The following is a 23,176-nucleotide window of genomic DNA, read 5'->3' as shown; positions in this document are numbered from 1 at the left end:
CAAGACACCTTGACCTGATTAGGTCTCCTTCCTCTTAAGGAGCTAGGCACACACACTTTCCTTCCCCAAAACAACCTTATAATTGAGAGACCCAATACGACAGCAAATAATTAGGCAAACCAGCAGAAGTGGTGTGAGCTGGAATGAAGGCTGGGAAAAGCAATAACTAATAGGATGGCTCACCAGAGACAAACAACATGAAACATCCACCTACATATAACCACATCTTGCCTTAGAAATAATTGTATTATGTCACCCTCTCCACGTCTACCAAGCTATGCAGATCACTTTGTGGAAACATTTTGAATTTAATAACCTGCATCACAGCATCACTCATTATGTCCACTAAAAAAATAAAATACAAATCTCCTACAGAAGGGGAGAGAAAATAATGTAACTAGGGAAACCTGCAACGTTTACAGCAGTAAAGAGCTCTTCAAGATAGAGTTACAAGGCCAATTGTATAATGGAGGAAAGTAAGCTTATTATTAGGTGTTCTGAGATAAATTGTTGGCATGAAAAAGAACAAAAATGTAAGCTAAAATATAGTCTCACATTACTTCTCACACTAGTCCTCTCTACACTCAAAAACATCTTTACTGATACAGACTGCCTCCATAGACCTGTTAATTTACTTGCTTATGAAGATGATATGATCCTCAGATTTTCTATCCTACATGCTCACCTGACCCCAGTAGCTGATACCCATGGAAACACCTCCAACCTGCCACCACTCAGGTGTTGTGTGCTTACTGTCAGATTGCTGGTGAAGAAGCTGCTGGTGACCTATTCCTGGACCACAACTGGTCCTGATGTGGTACTGGCTTCCCTTCAGTGACCAGTGGAACCTGAGAAGGATCCTATCTGGCCCCACTGGAATGATGTCTCAGGGCCATGCTGTGTACCATGGGGCACACCAACAGAACATTGGCTACCTTCTCAGATGTCATAGTCATATAGTGCTGTAGTGGAAACAGAAGCACCACTTCTTCAATATCCTGAATTATGCCCCACAACCATGTATGTCACCTGCTGTGCCTGTCTTAGCACAGGGCAAGTGGGATGGGGTTGGCAGCATGTGGTTTCCCCCCCCCCAGCCCACTGTGTAATGAATAGTTTCTCAGATATTAGATGCACTCTATCCTCCTGCCCTTAGGTGCCACCTCTTGTAGCTATATAAATGTTTGTGCATTTGGTTGTTGCTCCCTGCTGATGCTTCAGTACCCCTCCACCAACTGTTTGCTTTCTAGCTGGAGGGTGCCTTCCTTTGGTGGTACATAACTTGGGGGTACTTCTGGATCCATTGCTGTCACTTGAGGCTCAGGTGGTGGCCAAGCTGTACCCTTATCTGGATGGGGGATAGCCTAATGTTAATCATCTATGCTCTGGTAACCTCTAGGTTAGATTACTGCAACATGCTATACATATGAGCCACCCCAGACCCTGAAATCATCATCTGAGGCCCTTCTTTGTGTGCTTCCTCTGTTAGAAGTCCAGAGGGTGACAAGACAGCAATGGGCCTTTTCTGTGGTGACTCCCTGTTTGTGGAATGCTCTCCCCAGGGAGGCTCGCCTGGCACCTTCATTCCATATCTTTAGGCACCAGGAAAAAACATTCCTCTTCTCCTGGGTCTTTGGGCGAATTGAATAATCTATGACATTATAAACTGGTGGGTGCTGGTTGTTTGTTACTGGGTTATCTATTTTTGTCTTTTTGTGTTGTAAACCACTTGGTTATCCTCAGATGAAGGGTAGTATAGAAAACAAACAAAACTATTTTACACCTTTTCTATTTTAATGAAATGAAGGGTGTTTTCCTCTCCTGAGTACCTAAAGGGCAGAGCAGCTGTTCCATAGGTGCAGAGGCAGCATCCTCCTCACAGCATCATTTGATTACAGGATTGGTCTGCCCAAAGCTGGCATCAAGCCTGGCGATTTGTTACTTCCCAATTTGCCAGGTCAAACTCAAGTTAACATTAAAAGAATTGAGCAATCAGGTCCAGCACAGCTGTGGCATTCCTGTCCTACAGCAAATCTTCCCCACTGCCAAGCACCAGGTTTTGAGCAACTTCTTACAAATGACAGAAGACAAGTCAAAGCCCAGTTTGAGGGCATGGCAGGCATGTCACAAACTCAATTGCAACAAGGGATGTAATTACCCTTTATCCTTCTAAGGCAGAAGCATCTTGCTTCTTCTTTTTATTGACATTCCAAAGCATATTTGAAAAACAAGAAATCTACTTTTTAACTAGATTTCCAGAAGATATATATCACTTTTTTTTTCCTTCAGAGAGAGGAAGAGGATTGTATTTCCCAAAGTCAGGTTTATTGATTAGTCTTCTAAGTACATTATAAAACTAAAAGACATGTTCACTAACGGCTGTATATACGCTGACTCTGCAGACCACTTGAGATCGTATGGGATATATTTTCACCTTCTAAAGGCCCATGTTCAAGGTCACTAAGGCTATTTCTGGTGAGCTTTAATATCATACTTCTGCACGTGCTAAATCCTAGATATTATGCTATTGACTTACAAAAGAATGACTTTTTTTCAGCTTGACTACTTTCCATTCACGGAAATTTATCGTCTTTGCTTCAGTGCTTTTATTGGAGGCACTCGGCAAAGTGGGAAAGCTCCAAATGAATTTTGCAGGCACCCGTTTATGCAGCAACAAAGTGCAACTTTTCTGGAATGCATTTCTTCAAACTTTTTCTTACCCAGGATAGGAACTGTATTCATAGAATGGGGTGTGGGTGTGTGATATCCTTTCTGCACAACGAGCTCTGTGGCACCAAGGTGCCCTCCACACATTGCAGAGAGCAGATAACCCAAGCAGAGCTTACACATAAAGAAGTGTTGTCACACCATTAATCCAGCTGCCTCTGTACTGTCTGTCTAGTTTTCCTTGCAAAGGCTCTTTGGGGTCTCAAGCAGAGCACTATTTCCTGAGATCCTTTGTCCTTTGACTGGGGATGCAAGATACCAAAAGATTAGGACTTAATGGGATTAGGACCCCATTCCCTTTTAAAGGCAGCCAAAGAACATATTTTTTTTCACCAAATGTACAAAATGTCCAGACAGGAAACAGTAATATATAAATGTATCACTTGATAGAAAGTGGTAGAAATAGCAGCAGCTTATGGATGGAATCACCTCCTCAACAAAATACAGTTGTGCTTTTAGTGCTTACTGAAGACCTCCCTGTTCATCTAGTCATTGTCATGCATTTTAATGTGATGGTTTTATTGGAATTTTATTGCACTGTGGTGAACCATCATGGTATTGTTGATGAGAGTAAGAATAGAAACCTTCAAAATAATTATCTAATTTAAACTTGTATGTTTCAGACAGTGGTCCCAGCAAGAGGAAAGGGTTGTAATTCAGTGAAGCTTTTGCAAGGCAGACTCTAGGGACCTTCAGACAGGGCCCAGGAGGGGAGGGTGTAGGGGGTGCATCATATCCCTGTCCGGGGTCAAGAAGCGGTGTGTGGGAGCCAAAGGAGGGGAGCCAGAAGGTCCTGGGAACTCAGAAACTGCTTGCATATATTGTGTGAAGACTAGCATCTACATTCTGTGTAAACCAACATGAAACACTATGACACTTCTTCTCCCGCCCAGTTCCTCTTCTGCCAACTGCCTACTTCTCCCAGACAATCCAGAGAGGTGGCGCTGAAGTCCCGTGAAAGATGGTGTGAGAAGATGGGCTTGCTTTTCCTCTCCTGCAGGGGACTGCCATCTGCCAGTGAAGGGCAGCAGGTGTCAGTGCTAACACACAGGGGTCAGCAAACTTTTTCAGCAGGGGGCCAGTCCACTGTCCCTCAGACCATGTGGCAGGCCAGACTATATTTTGAAGGGAAAAAATGAATGAATTCCTATGCCCCACAAATAACCCAGAGATGCATTTTAAATAAAAATACACGTTCTACTCATGTAAAAACACACTAATTCCCGGACCGTCCGCAGGCCGGATTGAGAAGGCGATTAGGCCGCATCCAGCCCCCACGCCTTAGTTTGCCTACCCATGGCTAACAGCAACTCGCCTTTGAGCTGAGGAGGGCGAAGCAGCGCATTGCCACCATTTCCATCATGAACTGGTGAAGAGCTGACTACGTCTGTTGAAATTATATTTTCCAAACAACTCTCCTAAGAATCAAGAGGTAGTTAATATTTGCATTGATGCAAATTATATTTGTAAAGCTATAATAAAAGCAAAACAACAACAACAACCCACTAAACAAATAAAAAAAGCCCAACCACCTCTAAGATATTTCATTGTGCTTTGCTTTATTAATACTATGAATAGAAAACTGGATAATTATTCTCTGTATATTTTAATTTTGCGTTTTCTGACAAAAGGTGTTGTTAATTTGGAATTAATGGTTAATCTGAGAAAGAGCGTTGCTTAGATATAACAAACAAAGAAGCATTTTACAACTGAGTACAACTCAAGTTTTTTCGGCCAACTTGCAACAAGCTGCGAAGTCTGCAGCGGAGCACTTGCTGCCTTGTTGTTGTTTTGATCAAGCAAGCACAGCTTTGTGATTCTTATATTTATAATATCGTTTACAAATAAAATTGAAACCGACAGAAAGAATGGTGAAGTCTGGAGAACATTTTAAAAGTTGAACGGAGGCAATAGTGGACCTACATTTTTGAGACCCTGAAGCTTGAACTGTTTTGGAGGCCCTTTTGCAACCAACAATGAGGTCTAGGTGACCACTGTTATCTTCTTCAATGGGGTTGTTTTCAACAACCTTTAAAACATCTGTGCTACTAACTCTCAAACTTTAGGATAATATATACAGCAACAAAAAATAATCAAATTGAGTCATTCGCTGAGAGTCCATCTATGAGTCTCAGCTCTATACTCAGTAAAAGCTGAGATCTCAGCAAGTGGTGCCAGAACTCACCATGAACACCACCCTTGTTCTCTTATAATGGCAACAGTGCTCACCTGAGAGATGCCAGAACTGAGTTCCCTTGGTCCCAAAAGCAGTAAGTACATGACTTGTCAGAGGTTCCAGTCAGGAGAGAAAGAGATTGGTTTGGGACAGTTTTGGAATCATGGAGAAGCCTGCTAGAAGAGGGCTTGAAGAATGGAGCTGATGGTTCTCAAGAATGAGAAGCCATGCTGTGAGGTGATGGTGGTGATTCTTCAAATCAGGTATAATAACAATAATAATTTATTATTTCTACCCCAGCCACTCTGAGTGGCTTTCAACAAAACATTAAAAATAGAATAAAACTTCAAACATTAAAAATTTCCCTATACAGGGTTGCCTTCAGATGTCTTCTAAAAGTTGGATAGTTGTTTATTTCTTTGACATCTGATGGCAGAGCATTCCACAGTGTGGGCGCCACTACCAAGAAGGCCCTTTGCCTGATTCACAGGTAGCACAACCCAGCATCAAACAGCGGTCTACCCACAGGGAGAATTTCAGTAGGCAGTCCTTGTAACATCTGAACCATCACTGAAGTAAGAAGCAGCAGAAAGAGCTGGAAGAAGAGGGAAAATGCTATATAGTATCTAATCCTGGTTTGGCAGGGATGAAGGTTAGGGAAATCTTGCCTGAAGGAAAACCTATTGAGAGTTTATTTAGCCGAGGAAAACTCTTAAGAACTGTAACAAGCAAATTTAATCTTGTTTAACTAAGAACCGTACAATTAAGCAATCTTATCCTGCCATCTGAAAGGCAACACTTTATTCCCTTATGTAAACAATTCTCTTAAATACGCCTTATCAGTTTTGTTCATCTTAGAACAGCTTGTCTCTTGTGGTGGTGTCAATCTTGTGTCAATGCCATCCGAACCAAGCTCTTAGGCTTTATATTGGGTTTATTTTGGTAACAAGGGTCATACCTTCTCTACTTAATGAAGCATTCCCTAGCGGAGAAGTCTGGGAAATGTGGCAGGGAGTTCTAAGCCTCAAATGCCATTAAAAAGGGAGGTAGCCGCTTAGTTTCATTACAGACACCCTAAAATTGTGCCTAGAACCGAGGTTGCTGCACGTGTCAGGATTTAAGTTTCTCCTGTCTGGCTTTTTAAAAAACTTCCAGGCTCCCAGGTGTAGCAACAGCAACAACAAAACAAGCAAGCCTGATTAAGAACTTTTGTTTTTAAATTTATTATTATCATTATTTGTATTCATACAGAAAAATAAAACCTTACTAACAAATATCATTTTTGTCCAAACTAAAACATTAATCTAAAGGCAAAAAGAAAAGAGGAGAAAAGAAAAGAAAAAAGAAAGAGGAAGAGATAGAGAAAAAAGAATAGAAAGAGAGAAGGAACAAGTTAAGAAGCTAAAGAACTTTTGATTATTCATCTGACCAAATAAACCTTATTCATTTCATCCACCTAATAAAGCCACTTTCTATTAATAATTATCTTTAATCCTCAAATTGAAATGTCATTATTTCCTTTTCTTTTTCATGCAAAATGTCTATGGGAGGTTTCCAACCTTTAGTAAATGTTGACAATGCACAAAGATGGAAAGACTCATTACCAACAATTGCTAAAATTAATGGAATTAGCTGAGATGGCGAAATTGACATGTTTAATCTGATTAAGAACTTTTGCATGTACTAGAAAAAGTAGCAAAGCAGAAATCCTAGCTGACCGTGTAATTTGGAAGCTTTGTTCAGAATTCAAAATAAGGTGGTGGTGGGAAACAACACAAACCAGAATTCCAAGAAGAAACGGCACTTTAAAGTATTTTATACATAATAACTGCAGGGAACATTATGAATATTAATGCAGCTTAAATACTACATATGTATTTTCTTTTTTTGGCATTAATCTTTGCCTGCTATCAGTCGATTACCCACACCATCGGTTACGCACGAAATTACATTTTTAACTCTAAGCCTGTGTAAACACAACTATCTTTCCAAAAGAATATGCAAACACAAAAACTTTCTAAACATGCAGCATTCAGCAGATTAATGTTCCAGAGCATTAATTCCAGTGGAAAGCTAAATCCCAAACCAGCTAATCGTGCTAATCGTACTGCACTCTATCTGGTGTCAAACGACAAGCGTCTGGATTTTAGCTACGCTGGCATTTGCTCATGAAAATTGGCGAAGGGGGAAAGAACAAAAGAACGACAAAGTTCCCCCTGGGCTAAACAGAAGAAGTAACAGCAGAAACAATAGCAGCTTGTTGTTATGGGAGTTTAAGAGTCAGGGCTCTGTAGTTAATTGGCTTGCTCTCACTAGTAGTTCATGTCGCTCCAAGAATGGAAATTAAGATCAAAGAGAAAATGGAAACTTTTAAAAACAAATTAACAGGGTCAGGCACTGGGACACAACCAAGACTTTCGGGTGCCTGAGGCAAAGGACAAGATGGTGACCGTACATTCAAAGCACGACAGTACCACTTTAAGCAGACATGGAATTCTGGGAGCTGTGGTTTGTTAGGAAAACTGTAAGTTGTTAAGGGACTCCTATTCCCCTTCACAGGGTTCTAGGGGAAGAAAGTTTGATCAGCAAACCGCTAAAACTTGTGATCCATTGCAAGTTCTGAAGGAAGATCTTTTCCCGCCCTGAATAAGCAACCCTGTAGCCCAGAGTTGCCTAAACTTGGGCCTCCAGCAATTTTTGGACTACAATTCCCATAATCCCTGGCCACTAGTCCTGCTAGATAGGGATGGTGGGAGCTGTAGTCCAAAAACGACTGGAGACCCAAGTTTGGGAAACCCTGCTGTAGCCTATGTGGCTAGTCAAGCACAAAGACCAGCTCCTCCCTCTGCAGATTCAAGTCAGGTCCAAGGATGCAGCAGTTGCACAGCATCCACACCTATCCCACATTCTCCAACTCCTTCAGGGGTGTGGGCTTTCAGGAAACCACTATGAACTAAGAAGTGTCCCGAAACACAAAATTATTTCCCATCTGGCAATTAGAAAATGATACACAAAGATTGGCCCAAAGTGTCCCCCCGGTTGTTCAAAATTCAGCCGAGCCGCTGAGCCACAAATCCCTCAAGCGCAAATGTCTTTGTGTACAGATAGTCGTTGACTGCTTGGGAAATGGCTTTAACCTGCGCTTGAAAAGGAACCTTTCACGTTGAAACCCCACGTGGTGATTAATGTAGCTATTTCCATTCCTTGCAGAGCACAGTATGTTCAAAAGGATAATTAGCACAGCAAGGAGTTCTACACCTCAATACGGCCTCTGCAATGCAGACATTTTAGCTATATTACAGTGCAGCTACCCCTCCCCCCCAAAAAAATCTAATGAGAGGCAGATACTCATAAACTATCAAAGTATTCTTTTTGACAAAATAGCTGCAGAGAGTGCAGACAATGCTCGGCCATTATATAAATATCGGTGTGATGACAGAGTCGCTTGTTTTCCGAAAGATTTTCAGAATAGAAAACGGCCTTCTCCTGATCCTTGTGTCAGAACCTTCAGAATTAAGTGCAGCTCATATAGTCATTCAAGTGACAAGGAAGCAATGTGGTCATGTTTCTTAGCCGTGGGGATATTTCATATCGTACTAACTGCACAATACGAAGCGCAGGATGGCCGTGATGTTTGCATCACAATATGGCACAGGGCTGATTCACATATGCATGGGCATTGCACAGCACAATGGCACTGGATGAGGTACAGCTGGAAACTGACATCATTGAAATGTCTGTGTGAAAGCAGGTTTCTGCACCCCCCAGTTATGTATTTGGATACACATCTGCAGTGCCATGCTTGTCCCAGCTTAATTGAACCGGCTGCATGCGTAACTAACTTCTGAATGAGGAGAGTTGGCTCAGGTGCTAGGCCTGAAAGTGGTGATGGGTTGGAAGAGTTCACAATAAGATTTATGATCGTCAGGGATTGGGAAAGCCATGGGAGCAGTCTTGAGTTGTGTTTTAGACCAGGGTTTCCCAAACTTGGGTCTGTAGCTGTTTTTGGACTACAATTCCCATCACCCCTTGCTAGCAGGACCAGTAGTCAGGCGTGATGGGAAGTGTAGTCCGAAAACAGCTATAGACCCAAGTTTGGGAACCTGTTTAAGTACCTGAAACTGATGCTCTTCTTGCTGATGCTTCCTCTTTCACTTTTATGTACCTTTCAAGGGGGAGAAAAAGGTGACCAGTCCCACCCACCCATGATAATGAAGGCGATGAGCAGGAGGTTGGAACAGAGCTTTTGTAGGCTCAGGGAAAATTTGCAGAGGCACCATCACACTGTGGTAACAACCCCAATCTCGACATACCAATGATCCCATCAAGCAACTTCCTATTTTCCTAAACCAACACAATTTTAAGAGCCACAGAAACTAGACCCATGACATTGCATTTTTTAAAATTCCAAATTATTGAAAACAGGTGCTCACAACATTGCTCACTTTTTGGTCCTGGCTACTTTTAACTGAACCCCTTACAGAACACCAAAGAAGCAATATTCACTTATGAGGCCGCCTCCTATGCTGCACAAACCCATAAACTGCTCGCCTGATGCCAGAAGCTGAATATTCTGTCATATCGTTGCCACATAGTAGTAAAGTCAGAACAATTCTTTAGACCTACCTCGGTGCTTCCAGAACTTTCCTTCAGAAACTTCAAGCTGACTGGAGTGATTGGTTGCTTCATAAAAGACATTTGCTTCCTGTGCAGCAGAAAAATGCTTACTCATTTTTCGAGAAAGTAAGTGGAAACTGCCTCAAGAGGGGGTGTTCATCAGTTTCTTGCTAGTAAAGCTGACATGATTGCCTCTTTACCTGCTGATATTACTTTGCACCTGAAAAGATGAAAATGTAAATGACACATTTTGCAAAAGCACATTTTCAGAAGAACCTGGCGCTCTTTGAAGATCATCTACTTGGGATATGCCTGCATTTTCCTTAATCTGTTCAAGGGGGCCAGAAATTGGTAAGGCAATATCCACTATTGGTCAGGCAATTTGACAATGAGATGACACATTCTGTGGTTTCTAAAATGAGTCTAAAATCCAAATACATTTTTTCCTCATGCAGACAGCGCTTCCAGCTTCTGACATGAAGATTTACAGATGGGGGGAAAACTCAGCCATGGCTGATGATGAAGCAGGTGCTCAAACAAAGTTAAAAGGCTTTCTGCACGCATATTCCCCCCCCCCATTATAAATTATTTCCCAGAATTGTTAAACATTTAAAAACAATTATTTTAAATAAATGATCCCCCAAATTGTGCTTTGCTCATGTTGCCATAATGAAAATATTTTAGTAAATCACTTCAGACAAAAATATAATCATAAAGTAATTGTAGCAAGGCATTGTTAATTCTGTGTACTGCATGGATTAGGGCCCATTTGTTGTTGGATCTAAATTTTCATCAGACCCAGCCCAGGGATGATGGAATTGCCCATTCAGATATTGCTGAACTACAACAGTTTCCTCTATTGCAAGGTAATTCATACATTCTTCTCTGTGGGTTGTGATTGTGTGTGCGTGTGTGTGTTTAAAAAGTTAAATACATTATAATGGGAATAAATGATCACCCTGCACAGGGCTTTCTTTTGCAATTTGATAAGCCCTTCTTTAATATCAGTTGTCATGTACCACCTACACACTATGCATAGGCAATTTGATTATGATTCATTATGGCTAAATTGTGTTAAGTGTTTGATAGTTAGCCAGACCATAGCTATCACCCTGTCATAAACCTTAACAAGATTAAATCCCCTTCCCAGCTGTTCATTTCCTACAGGTATGTGTCAGAAAAATCTCTGAAAATTTACAATGCAATTCCATGTACGTGCACTCAGAAGTAAGTCCCTCTGTGCTTTACTCCCAAGCAAGGGTGTATAGGGTTGTAGCACCCTGGATCTTCAGATTGAAAACACATTTCTGCCAGTTTTCAACTGGAGCAAGGAATTTAGACAGACTATTAGTGGGGGTAGGAGAGCTGAAAATAATGCCAATATATTGCACATCTGGCAACCAATGCACTCCTTTGGTTTCAGATAGTACATGGGTAAAAAGGTAAAGGGACCCTTGACCATTAGGTCCAGTCGTGGCTGACTCTGGGGTTGGGGCGCTCATCTCGCTTTATTGGCCGAGGGAGCCGGCGTACATGGGTAGAGGAGTCTAAAAAGCACAGGGCACAAATTATCATAGCCGTCTAGGAGGCTTACTTTGGTCAAAACTGAGTACACACTTCTAGAGTTAATGCTAAATACAATACTTTTGGTAAATAAGCCACCATAGACGTGAAAATTTGTGTCCCAGTGTCAGGGAACTGGGGGCTGAGAAGGGGGAAACGCTGGGGAATTACAGAGAGCAGCCTCCGATAGTGAGCAGCTGCACCTCATCAGAGAGGGAGGATGACGAAGGGTTGTCAGGAAGCAATAAATCAGGGAGGGGGAGCAACTTCCGGGGCTTCGCTCTTTACGTAAAGGAGGAAGGAAAAGGGAAGGGTTCAGGGAGTTGTTATGCTGGAGAAGACGAAAGGAGGGGCCAGTCTTGGCAACTGATACTGGATGAGTAGGACATGCTTTTAAGAGCTCCTATTGTAAATAGTATAATGGATTTAATAAATCCTGTAAAGCTGGCTGGAGTTCCGGGCTGTTATCTCTTCTAGCACCCACCAATCATCCTGACACCCAGGCTTCTTAGACTTGTCTACCCATGTACTATCTGAAACCCAAGAGGTGCACTGCTTGTCAGATGTGAGCTTTTTTCAGCTCTCCAAGCCCACTATATAATTTACTCTAATTCCTCTTTGATGATCCTTTGAAAGATGCATGTGGCTTTCCTTCACAACGAACAAAACAAAATACCCTGTGCTTCACAGAAGGATTGTACAATAGTGACAACAAGCTTTTGGGGGCAGCACAAAAAGAGAGAGAGGAAACACATCATATCCAGTCATCTTACATCTTGGCTTATGCTTTTCAGAGTCTGACACCAACCTGGCCCCAAACAAGCCAGGATCCAAAATCATGACCACAAAGCAGTGATTGCATACTTTAACTAGGAAGTAGATTTCCACTTTGATAAGATGTCCAGGTTCCCCAGCAAGAGGATGTAATTAAACAACACTTAAAATGCTCATTCATTATAGCGGCACAACCAGAATCAATTTATCAACTTCCTGGGAACATGGCAGAGTTGCCTAAGCACCCATTCACCATAGTTACAAAACTGAATAAGGTGGAAATGTGGGCCTCTATAATCCAAAAACAGTTCATTTTATTAAATGTATTAAAACTGTATCCCATTCCTCCTCAAGGAACAACTGTTATCCATTCTATAACCCTGTGAGGTGAAAAGCTTTGTTTTGTAAGGAAGCTAGGAGGGTGCTTGTGAAACATGCACTACTCATAAACGCCATCTCCAACTCCTCGAAAGATTCCATCAACCGTGTCTCTGAAGAAATTTACACATCACTTGGGAAGAGAGGCAAACTAATGCCAGTGTACTGGAAGAAGCAAAGATCACCAGTGTCAAAGCAATGATTCTTCAACATCAACTTCGTTGGACTGGTCATGTTGTGAAGATGCCTGATGATCATCTTCCAAAGCAACTACTCTACTCTGAACTTAAAAATGGAAAGCGTAATGCTGGTGGTCAACAAAAGAGGTTTAAAGACTCTCAAAGCAAATATAAAAAAATGTAGTATAAACACCAACAACTAGGAAACACTGGCTTGCGAATGCTCTAATTGAAGAACAGCCTTTACCAAAGGTATTGTGCACATTGAAGACACTCAAACTCAGGACAGAAGGGAGAAATGTGCTAAGAGGAAGGCACGTTTGGCAAACCCTCACCGTGATCAACTCCTGCCTGGAAACCTATGCCCCCACCGTGGAATGACGTATGGATCCAGAATTGGCCTCCACAGTTACCTACTGACTCACTGTTAATGCTGTGTTCATGGAAGACAATCTTACTTGGCTACAATTGCCAAAGAAGAAGTAGTTCTCTGTTATAGTCAGAAAATGTTTGCTTTCAGATCAGGTTTAGGAGTGATGCTAGCTGGCACACTTTTAGTAGTTCCTCATGCATCTTTCATTGAACACCTGAAGAGGTCTATAGTCTCCTCTAAAAATCCAATTTATCAACATTGTGAATGGAATCATTAAAATAAGGAGGCTTTTCCCAGCTCAACTGACTATCTTGTCTCATGTATTAGCCCTTCAGCCCCCTTACATCAACAATCAATGCTAGAAGGTGGTGAGTGGTTAAGCACTTTTTGACCCTGGGAAACTGAAAATAACCCTAATCACAGAAGTGCCACATTTGGCACATGCTCCCTATGTAAAATGAAGCCTATGACCTTTAGTGGATTGTATCAAAAGGTGTGGTAGGGAGAATCACAGGAGGAGAGGAAGTGCGACTGCATAGGAGACAAGCAGAGATGGTGAATTGGTGGCTCTCCAGATGTTGACTCCAACTTCCATAAGTCCCAGGCAGCATGGCCAGTAGGGTGGAGGGTGGAAGACCACAGAATCCCCAGCCCTGCTGCAAAGAGTTAGAATTTGGGTCTGAAAGGTTCCCAAATTAGGCTGCAGTCCTAAACATACCAAGGAGAAGGCATGGAGCAGAAATTTGATTCAGATCACATTTAAAGGCATGGCCTACATAATCTGTATTTCCCAAAACAATATGCAAATAAAATACAGCCACCCTTCAAAATTCACACTTCTCCAAATTTTGCAATGCAGCTCTGCAGCCTAGGAGTGTGTACAGAAGTACATATACGAAGTTAAAGTATGCACAAAAATGTATTTATGTGTGAAAATAACTAAAAGAAATGCAATTAATTAGGAGATATTTCTTCAGGGGGAGGGACACTGTATATTAGGCAAAATTACATGTAAAATGTGTATTAGGAGATATTTGCACTAAAATGTGATGAATTTTCATGAGGACATTAAAAAGAATTGCAAACTGATAGAGGAAAAATAAGAAACAGAGAAACAGAAATAGACACATTTGCCCACTCCTAGTAGGAAAAAAAGCCCCATTGAGCACAGTTGGATTTCTATGTAAACATGCACGGGGTAGGGCTGTTAACAATTGCAACTGTTTGCCGATGCTTTTCTAACCAGTTAGTTTTACACATAAAATCCTCCTCCAGTTACATAATTTTTTAGCATTATAGGTGCATTAGTACATAATTTATTGTGAACCCACAACCAATGACTGCTTGAATTATACACAATGGTCACTGGGCATTTGGAGCAGCAAACTTGCTGTCCATGAACAGAAATACATTTGATGGGACCCGGCATTTTTCCAAAGGAAATATAATGGATCATAACAGTTTTCTGAAAGCTTTATTATTCTGTACTATGACTGGCTATGCAGTCAGTTCCATTTATTTAAAAGTACACTGGAACCAAATCTGCAGGCATTTAAAGAAGTTAAAGCAGATTACATAAAATGAGAGGAACAAAAGTACTTAGAAGTCAGCCTAAAATTATTGTCTTTAGAAGTTTTCAAACTGAGACTCAGCATTTCTTTCAGTAAGTCAAAACTATCATTTCTCCCCAGTTATCTGGCATCTTCACTTTCAACCAATTTCTTCCTATTGATCAGAATTAAATCTAGAACAAGGGTTGCTATTTCATTTCATTTTCTTTTCTTTTATTACAGTTGGTGTATTTTGTTCCTTCCTATTCCCCTTTTCTTTTCTTTTCTTTTCTTTCTTTCCTTCCTGCTTTCTTTCATTATCAATCTACTTTACCTGGCAGCAGCTTTCAAACAGGAGTCTTTCTCAATCCCACTTGGAGATCCTAAGGAATGGATTTAAGACCTTTGGCATGCAAAATTGATCAACTGAGAGAGTGTTTTTTCTAAAGCTCTCAAAGCCCTGGCATTGTTAACCATGCTGCACAATAACTGCAACTCCTAGATAAGATGGTTTGCACCTGTGATGGCTGGTTGGGGAAAGCCAAAGGGAAAACCAGGAGGCAGGATCAAGTCAGAAATCAGGACCAAATAGAAGGTAGAATAATCAAGGACACAGGAACATTGCAGAGCTCAGGAAGACAGTGTGGCTCATGCAAGGCTCAGCTGGAAAAGGAATCTCTTTACATTTCATCCTTCCCAAAAGAACCTGTTGGTTAACCTGTGTTAGCCTAGTGGCTGGAGAAGGGGGCACCTCCAGTTCAGAAAGTCAATACATGGGGCAGCCACACATAGATCCAGCAACTCCTGAGAAATGTTGTGTCGGAAAACAGTCTGAAACATCAGCAAAAATGTGTTGCACTGATAGCACTACCCAGTGCTAGCAGTCACTGCATAACTAACTAGTGTTGCAGCTGCCACTACCAAGGAGAGAATTACTATGGTAACTGCTACATCACAGCATGAGCCTATCACAGTGGCATGATTCAACAAAGCTGGATCATTTGAAGCTGCATTTCTTTCAACCTTATTTAATTTATTTACTTATGAAAATATTTATTTACTTATCTATTTACTTTATATACTTATATATTTATTTCATTAAAAACATATAAGTGGTTTACAAAAATACATAAAACCATACAGTAACCATATTGGTTGCCATCTGTCTCGGAAGACAATAGGGGAGTGTGCCATCGGGCACTGTTGGAGAGTTACAGCACCTGCTGTGGCTATAGGAGACATGCTTTATGCAGCTGGGGCACATGAAGGCATCTGGTTGTGCTGATACAGGTGTACCATGGCATTTCTTCTTTCTGTGCCCCTCTCAGCAGTTATTACTCCTCTGGTCACTGATGTGGATGCACAACCTGATTGTCTCCAGGCACTGTGATCATCTGCAAGGGATTCACACATGGCAGGGCTGATGTTGCCAGTCTTTATATCATGTTTGCAGCCACCTTTGTAATGGAAAATTGTGTTGCCAGTGGGTCTGGTGCCTGAGGCTAGCTCCCCATAGGACACGTCCTTGGAGATCCTACCATCTTCCATTCTGTGGGCATGACCAAGCCAGCGAAGATGTCGCTGAGACATGAGTGTGAATATGCTGGGAATGTGGGCTTTGCGCTGTGATGCCCAAAATCTTCCTGACGCAGCACATATGGAAAGTGTTGAAGCGTCGCTCCTGGTGGTGTAAGTTGCCCAAGACTCACTTCCATAAATGCTCAACACTCAAGCCTGGCAGACCTTCATTGGTCATCAGCAACACATTCTTCTATACCGTTTTGGAGATGCAAGCCATTGCTGTAGCTACCTTGTCAATACGCTTGTCCAGTTAGCCACTGACAGAGAGGTTGATAGTTCTGGTGGAGCCCAGGTAGACAAAATCGTCTCCAACCTCAAGCATGCGGTCACCAATTCTAATGCATGGAGTGCTGGCGACATCCTGACCCAGAAATGTTGGTCTTCATCAGGCTGGTGGTAAGGCCAACCTTCATGCAGGCTTGGGCAAAACAACTGATGAGACTCTATAGAACTTCCTCAGTGTGCTGTCAAGGCTGCATCGTCTACAAACCACAGCAAAAAACATTGCCTGCAGCATAGGTCTGGCTGAATAGAAAAGTTTTCAGCAAGCATTTCAAAGCTGAAACCTTAATGCATTCATAACAAAAGCACAGGGTCCACTTTATATACTAACTCAATTAATCTTTGTTCAGATATAGTTTTAGAGGTTTCCAATTATAGGCTCATTTCTCATATTTATTGCACATTAACACCCAATTGTATCTGTCTCCTTGGCCTCTTGCCTCACTTTCTTTTTAAACAACTGAGTAAATTTCCAAACTCTTACTGCGTAATGTGTAATCAGTTTATTCACACCAGCATTTGTCAGTCACATACAGTATTCAAAAGAAAGACTGAGGACTTGAGGTTACCATTGAGATATGGAGACTGGAGCATTAGGAATCACACACTCAACTCTTCATCCTAGTTATCCTCTAGGACAGGGGTCAGCAACCTTTTTCAGCTGTGGGCTGGTCCACCGTCCCTCAGACCATGTGGTGGGCCAGACTATATTTTGGGGGGGGGGATGAACGAATTCCTCTGCCCCACAAATAACCCAGAGATGCATTTTAAATAAAAGGACAAATTCTACTCATGTAAAAACACGCTGATTCCCATACCATCCGCGGACTGGATTGAGAAGGCAATTGGGCAGCATCTGGCCCACGGGCCTTAGGTTGCCTACCCCTGCTCTAAGAGCTGCGCTGTCAGCAATGCCCATGCAGTGCCAGATCTATTTTATCCAAACCTATTTTTTTAAAAAGCAGCACAATCAAGATATAAACTATGGATTGTATCACTTCATGTCCTTCTGCTCACAGAAGTCCAGCAAAGTCTTCCACCAAGAGAAGCAGGAAACAGCCAATCTGAAGATTCCCTAGGTGGATGGACAAACTTGGATACTGTGGCTTGCAACCCAGATTCAAAAATGTGATTTCAGACCCAAAGCCACGAGAACGTTGGTTTCTTTGTTTTGACATATCTGATATGTATCAGTGTCCCAGAAAATATTGGGTTGGATCCGGAACCACACTTTGGAACCACTGACATAAATGAGACTTAAATGAGTTGAACTGATTCAACAGAACCTAAGTGTGACCATCCTACTCCGGATCTAACCAGTTATCTACAGCTCAAAGTTCACATCTGAAGTGCATATGGGAAGGTAGGCTGGGCATTGCATGGCATTTTAAGGCCCATAGGGATGTGTTTACTTTCAGGGCACTGGAGACAAGATGCAGCCACTCATCCACCAGCTCAGTTCAACTTATTGAAAGCCTAAGGAAGGAGACTTGAAGTTATAGCCCCAGCAGCTCACCCTGACAGCATTAGGAACAAGGCATCCCTAACTGGCCAAAACAGGACAGCAATTTATCAGGCCACTTATCAGGAAACAGGAACTGCCTCTTGTAAATAGGAATAGTCAGAGTGCATGTTGTCATAAATTACAACTGCTTTGGTTTAGTTATGCTGATTAATAGCCGAGATAAAAGCTGAGCCCTACCGTGGTACAGCAGTAAACCTGTCAATTAAGATAAATGCTTTTTTATGTCCCTGTAGAATGTTTTGTTCATACCAGGTAACAGCAGTTGTGAAATGTGATAAAAGAATGATTACAAATAAAGAGAGGATGTGGTGGTGTACTGTTTTAAGAAACTCTTCCAAAACTTGACCCCTCCAAGATGTTGTTGGGACACCAATTCCCATCAGCTAACATGGCCAATGAGGGTTGTACAACTCTTGACAATATTATTTGGAGGGCACCAGGCTGGGGACTGCTGTTTTAAAACATTTTCAATGGGTCCTCAAATGAGGACATCATCATTTTTATTGGGTTTTTAAATAACAAATTTAACCAAAAAAAAGAAAAATGGAGAGTAAAAATGAATTTAAAAAACCATCATCTCCCATTATGAATACAATAACTATCAATGCATTCATCTTAATTTAAACTTATAAATTGATATTAGTCACCTAAACATGCAAACAGGTATCCACCCAAAATTGGTAGTAATAAGAAATGTGTTTGAATGTCGGCGGTGAGATCCTCAGAGCATTGTGCAATAGGTGATGGGTTTTATATCTATCCAAGCTCGAAGTGTAGGTCTCTTAGCAACCATAAGGGCTCACAAAATCTACTTTTGTTCTCCTGCTGTTAACCCCCATACTACAAGAACGTAATTTAAAAGTACATGACAAACTGCAAACGTCAAGGATCTCATCAATACAAAAATTGAGATAACATCAGACCAAGAAAAATGTATCACGGACATGCCCAAATCACATGACTTAAAATCATAGAATCGTAGAGTTGGTGGGGTCATCAAGTTCAAACCTCTGCATTTGATGAATGTCCAGAATTATACCTCAGGAAAGACTGGAGCCACTGTACAACAATAATCCCAGTATCACCTGCCACAAGGCAATCCAGAGGGATACCATACACATTTCCCCATGCCATCAGTTTTCATTTACTTTTGATAAGAATTTGGAAATAGTCCACATTCCAGTGAAATTAATGGCCAACCACCACAATATTAATGCTTTTGGATTACAACTTTTGTGAAGGTGCCATTAAATAGAACAATATATTGGTGGGTTACTGTTGCAGCCATAAATATATGTACCTATGTGGGAAAATTAATCTCTGTGCAGATAGGGTGAAATTGGAAATTATTGTTTAAAGAATGAACAACATCTGGGCAATACAGATTGATTCACTGCACTCAAGCAAATATTTAACAGTGAATGTTTTTGTATCCCTGCCAGGGCTATGCAGCTCCTCTGCCAATTCATAAACAGATTAATAGATAGGGAAATATTAAATTTCAGGAAATGTAGATATGCCAGGCAACACTTTAGCCTTCATTTCATGTTTAATTTCTTAATCTAAAATAGTTTAGAATCAAAATTCTGCTGTTGACAGCACAATCCTATACATGTCTACTCAACCTAAGTCCCACTGCATTCAACAGGGTTAGCTTCTGGGTAGATGGGTATAGGACTGCAGCCTGAAATCCCCAAATACCTGCAATACTAAGGGCAATTATAGGAAGGGAAAAGTCACGTTTATGCTCTCCAATATGCCTATGCAAATTGACCAGTAAGTACCTCCATCATAGCATACAGATAAGGTAAAAGAAAAATCAAAGGGAGCTTAACTAATCAGTTTCCTGCTATCTGGAAGTAACAGCTGGAGAAATATAATGCCCTAAGCTCTTAATATCGCTGAGATGATGTGATCTTATCCGATGGGTCTGTCAAACTGATTTCTGGTATATTGAACTTTGTAAGAAGCACACCAAAAACTGATAGAACGGTTTTGATGTAAGCTCACAGGATTCTATATCTTCAGAGGTAAAGAAAGGTTTAACTTTCACAATTCTTTGCTGGAACAGAGAAAGTTCACACGGTCAGACTCCAAAGCGCAGCTCTAACTCTCTGAATGAGTTTTTGTTTTACGGAAATAAACCAGGGCCCCATTTCTATTGTAACTTTTTTTGCTGACGTCGATCTACCAACATGTGTTCCAAATGTTATTACCTAAACAGAAGAGTGCCTGGGAAGCCCAAGAGGTATATCACACAGAAGGTGGAATAAACTCAGATCACCTCCACCAAATATATGGAATTCAAAACATGCTTAATTTTTTAGCTACTTTTCACTACCAGTACTAGCAAAGAGAAATGTTGGGACTAGTCCTTGCTTGGTACTAAACCTTGCTGCTGATTGTTAGAAGACCTGCAGGGACGCGGACTTAGAAAAAATATGGGGGGGGGGCCGGGAAAGCTCATGAATAATAAATAAGCTCATGAATATGCAAATAAAGTGGCTCCGGCCCTAAATAGGGCAAGCCACGCCCCCCCAGCCAGCCGATTGGCTGGCTGGGAGGTGTGGCCAGTCGGGATTCCCCTGTTCTCGCGGGATTTCCGGCAGTGCCTCCGATTAGGGCGCGCGGCTGGCTGGCTGGCGAAGGAGCAGGTGAGGAGGAGGCGGCGGGGGACGGCGGCGGCGCTCTGCTGAAAGGGCGCCCGCCCGAGATTATTGGGGGGGCTGAGCCCCCCCAAAAATTTTTTTGAGGGGGCTCGAGCCCCCTCAAGCCCCATGGAGTCGGCGCCTATGAAGACCTGTGTATGTATATAACCCTTCCCCACCCAGCACACCACAATGGGGATGAGAAGACCCCATCCCAGTTCAGGGAGTCGGGAAGGGGCATGGCATAGATTAGGTCCACCAGCTCTAGGTTCCTCGTCACTATGTTGTATCTTGTAGCATTTAGTCTATGGTGAATTAGCTTTACCCAGGGCTGTTGTCTTCTGTCCCCAACTGATACTGAAAAGTAAATGGCACATTGGTTACAATTTTGGCAAATCTGTGAACGGCTTATGGTCGTTGCTCGTCAAGTAGGCACAGAATAAGGTCGTTGCTAGTCAAGTAGGCACAGAATAAGGATAAATGCAGCAGTTGCCTCATAGAGAAAGACTGAGCCAGTATGGAATAGCAGAAACGATATTAAACTAGGATTGAGGAAACCACAGTTCAAATCCCCACTTGGCCCAGAAGCTCACTGGGTAACCTTCAGCCTGTCACCATCTCTCAATCTAACCAACCTTGAAGGGTTGTTCTGAGGACAAAATTGAAAAAATCATGGGTGCTGCTTGGGGTCCCTTCGAAGAAAGGAGATAAGAATAGTTACACAGGTACAGTCTGTGCATAAGAAAAAAATCAGGATCAGAAAGGTATTTAAGCAGCAGTGTCAGAAAGAAATTTTAGGCTGTGTGTGAGCACTTGATGTTTTTTCTAGAAAATTCTCCATCTAGAACCTTGTCAATGGAACATGCTCAGGAGCATTCCCCCAGCCTAGAAATTATATCCCTAGTTTAATTTCCTGCCAACGTGCCTCTTCCTTTGCAATCTTTTTATATTTGTTAAGGGCATCCAATAATCACAAAAACCTGGTTTGTGTACACAGCAAACTTAACAGCACACTCCCAATCTGCAGTGAATCAAGATATAATCCTAACTATTTATTGAAATACTCATTGCATACCCTGCCAAAGGCTTCATTGTTGTTGCTGCTGTTACTACGATTCATTTGGTGAAACTGCATTGTCCAGATCTAGTTCTTACAAATAGGTACAATTCTTGTCATTTGCACAGGTTTTGATAGAAGGAGCCTGCAGACAAATGTGGCCAGACTCCTGTCAATTATTTTGTAATTTACTGGCCCGTAGCTAGACTTAATTTGGCTCCATTTATATACCTGATCTTTTCACAAGTGACAAGGTGTCTCTTCCTATCAATCTAATGAACCTATATGCCGTGCTTATTTATATAGCTTACTAACTAGATCTCCAATGAGACAGATAGGAAAAACTCAAAAATCCGCAAGGAAAAGAATAATAGAAAATATTGTTGCATGGCCGATATATATACCTCTTTAAATACATTAGGGTTCATGCTGAATCCTAATTTTGATGAATGGCACCTTCCATAAATTTGGGTAAGTCTGACAGCTACAAAAGAGGAAACACAGAAATACATGGGTGTCTGCTATACTGTCTCTTCATGCATAACAAAAATATATATGATGGCTTTACAATGTTTAACATTAGGAAGCCTCTGCTTTAAAAAGGCCACTGCTGGCATTGAAAGAACAGAAGGCACTTTCGCTTGCACATGGATAGCGGTCCTTAATTTCTGCCCATTCCTCCCTGATTGCATCACATGTGTGCTTTGCAAAGGGTCCTCTGGTCCTCAGTTGTAGTAATACAGGGCTGTAGCATGGGGGGAAAGAGGAATGAAATCCCCATTATACTCACAGGCCTTGACTCATGCCTCTCTAGATCCAAGGACGTGTGTGTACATGCATGTGTACACATTTGTATAACCTAGCTTCCAATCATTGCTCAACTGTAAGTTCCTAAAGTAGCCTTGTAAAAACCATTGCACCTCAGCTTCAGTTTCCCATGTGGGGAAGTGGTGTAGCCACTTGTGGTGTGGCCAGTGTGGTGTAGTGGTTAAGAGCAGTAGTCTCGTAATCTGGGGAACCGGGTTCGCGTCTCCGCTCCTCCACATGCAGCTGCTGGGTGACCTTGGGCTAGTTCACACTTCTTTGAAGTCTCTCAGCCCCACTCACCTCACAGAGTGTTTGTTGTGGGGGAGGAAGGGAAAAGGAGATTGTGAGCCGCTTTGAGACTCCTTAGGGTAGTTGTAGGGATATCGCGGAGCGGGGAGTGGGGTCCGGAGGGAGCACACTCCCCACCAGCAGGCAGCCACGTCTGCCTGCACGCGTGACCCTGGGGTGCAGGGAAAACCCCGCCTCAGACAAGCCACACGCTGTCTAGAACATCGTTCCCTGTGTCTGACCTTTTGCGGTCTCAGCAGTCAGCAGTGTCCTGTCTGTAACCTTTTTCCTTAGAGACCTTTTGTCTCCATTTGTCATACACTGTGCAAGGGGAAAATGACGCTGTTGAACAGGTGCCAAAATAGCTTTGTACCACCCCACGATCTCGGGACGGAAGATGTGTAAAGGTCACAGCCCAAAAATGTATTTGCCTGGCTTGCATATTTGTCTCAATAAAAGGAGGTTCCACAGGAATGGTGGTAGCTCGCTTCAGACCACCTGTGCGCAGCTCACATGATAATCAACACCTGTCTTGGGCCTTCACTTCAGTAGTGATAAAGCAGGATATCAAATCCAAACTCTTCTTCTTCTTCTTTTTCCCATCAGTAAATACAAAGGATACTGCCACTCCAGGGAACTTCACACACATTC

General features: G+C 42.0%; 1 protein-coding gene across 2 annotated transcripts in view; it reads right to left on the bottom strand.

Moving 5' to 3' along the window:
• The window catches only part of ZNF385D (zinc finger protein 385D), a 560,232-nt gene that overhangs the window by 497,069 nt on the left and 39,987 nt on the right, over positions 1-23,176 (bottom strand). For both annotated transcript variants that reach the window (XM_081164656.1, XM_081164666.1), the window contains exon 3: positions 9,530-9,740. The gene's annotated coding sequence lies outside the window, so the exon portion shown is untranslated. The remainder of the gene's footprint in view (positions 1-9,529; positions 9,741-23,176) is intronic.

This window comes from Podarcis bocagei (genome assembly GCF_964188305.1).
Source record: "Podarcis bocagei genome assembly, chromosome: 12".
NCBI lineage: Eukaryota > Metazoa > Chordata > Lepidosauria > Squamata > Lacertidae > Podarcis > Podarcis bocagei.
This window is presented reverse-complemented; position numbering and strand designations above follow the sequence as displayed.